Raw genomic sequence first — 2183 nt, forward strand, 5'->3', positions numbered from 1 at the left:
TTTGCATATCCAATCATGTAAGTTAGTTCACGTATCTGGCGTACATTGTCACATGTGTGTATCCTCTACGTGCCGTTGTGCTTTTGTGTAGTTTACTGTACAGTACTATATAGGGTACGGTAGTACATTATCTTTATTTCAAGCCCAGGATGTCCAGAAGTAAGTGTAAAAGCAGTGGTGATGCAGCTGGTACTGTATTGTGCTTTTCAAGGTACTGAACTGTAAGATTAAAAATGTATTCTTGGGCTTCCCTGGTGGTGCAGTGGTTGAGACTCTGCCTGCTAATGCAGGGGACACAGGTTCAAGCCCTGGTCTGGGAGGATCCCACATGCCGCGGAGCGACTAAGCCCGTGAGCCACAACTACTGAGCCTGTGCGTCTGGAGCTTGTGCTCCACAACAGGAGAGGCCGCGATAGTCAGAGGCCCGCTCACCACGATGAAGAGTGGCCCCCCTTGCCACAACTAGAGAAAGCCCTCGCACAGAAACGAAGATGCAGCACAGCAAAAATAAATTAATTAATAAACTCCTACCCCCAACATCTTCTTTAAAAAAAATGTATTCTTTATTTTTTTCTGTTTGTTTTTTATGTATTATTTGTGTGAAAAGTATTATAAACCTGTACAGTAGCCGATTGTGTTAGTTGGGTACCTAGGCTAAGTTTGTTGGACTTATGAACCAACTGGACTTATGAACGCACTCTGGGAACAGAACTCGTTCATATGTAGGGGACTTACTATACCCACAAAACTGCAGTGGCATGCAGCAACAAATTCAGTGCACAGTCTGTGGGGTGCGGGAGCATGAGCTGTGTTCAGTTATGTTAACTGGCCTCACTCACATGGCCTGGGTTGGCCAGATGTCAGCTGGTCCTGGAAGGCCTTGGTTAGAATCTCCAAGGAAACTGTGCTCTGCTCTGCTTATCTTTCAGCCCAAAGCAGACTAGCCCAGGCACGTTCTTGTGGTGATGACAGGAGGGCAAGACCAGTAAACCCACCTGAGTGAGGGCTTTTGAAGCTTCAGTCTGCATCTCATTTGCTAAACCCCAGGGGTCAAAGCAAATCACATGGCCAAGCCAAAAGCCAGGTGGGAGGGCCCTCCACAGTTACAGGGAAAAGTTTGTGGATGAGGAAGGGTAAAAAAAATCTATTATAGTGCTCAATTTGGCAGCACATATACTAAAATTGGAATGATACAGAGGAAATTAGCATGGCTCCTGTGCAAGGATGACACGCAAATTTGTGAAGTGTTCCATATTTTTGTTAATATACAGAAATCTGTTGCATTTCTATTCACTAACAGTGAACTCTCAGAAAGAAAAATTAAGAAAACAATCCCACTTACAATTGCATCAAAAAGAATAAAATACCTAGGAATAAAGCTAACCAAGACAATAAGTGACCTGTACTCTGAAAACTATCAGACACTAATGAAAGAAATTGAAGATGACACAAATAGAAAGATACAGCATGCTCATGAATTGGGAAAATTAATATTGTTAAAATGACCATACTGCCCAAGGCAATCTACAGATTCAGTGCAATCCCTATCAAAATACCAATGGCGTTTTTCACAGAGCTAGAACAAATAATTCTAAAATTTGTAAGAAAACACAGAAGACCCCAAAGAGCGAAAACAATCTTGAGAAAGAACAAAGATGGAAGAGTCACACTCCTTGATTTCAAACTATACTACAAAGCTATAGTCATCAAAACAGTATAGTACTGGAACAAAAAGACATATAGATTGATGGAAAAGAATAGAGAGCCCAGAAATGAATCCACACTTACATGGTCAGTTAGTCTATGACAAAGAAGGCAAGAATATACCATGGGGAAAAGACAGCCTCTTCAATAAATGGGCAGCAACATGCAAAAGAATCAAACTGGACTACTTTCTCACATCATATATAAAAATAACTTCAAATGGATTAAAGACTCAGTTGTAAGAACTGAAACCATAAAACTCCTAGAAGAAAACATAGGCAGTATACTCTTTGGCACTGGCCTTAGCAATTTTTTTCTTTTTTTTTTTTTTTGGATCTGTCTGCTCAGGAAAGGGAAACAAAAGCAAAAGTAAACAAATGGGACTACATTAAACTAAAAAGGAAATGATCAACAAAATGAAAAGGCAGTCTACTGAATGGGAGAAGATATTTGCAAACAATATATCTGATAAGGGATTA

General features: G+C 40.4%; 1 non-coding gene across 1 annotated transcript; it reads left to right on the plus strand.

The window, feature by feature from the left end:
- The first annotated feature begins 1152 nt into the window (after positions 1-1152).
- LOC115803446 (U6 spliceosomal RNA) lies at positions 1153-1259 on the plus strand. The gene has a single exon (XR_004024198.2). It is a non-coding gene; the product is annotated as a U6 spliceosomal RNA (small nuclear RNA).
- Positions 1260-2183: the final 924 nt, after the last annotated feature.

Source organism: Delphinapterus leucas, chromosome 13 (assembly GCF_059928025.1).
Source record: "Delphinapterus leucas isolate spDelLeu-1000000601 "Yukka" chromosome 13, BTC_Dleu_Yukka2, whole genome shotgun sequence".
NCBI lineage: Eukaryota > Metazoa > Chordata > Mammalia > Artiodactyla > Monodontidae > Delphinapterus > Delphinapterus leucas.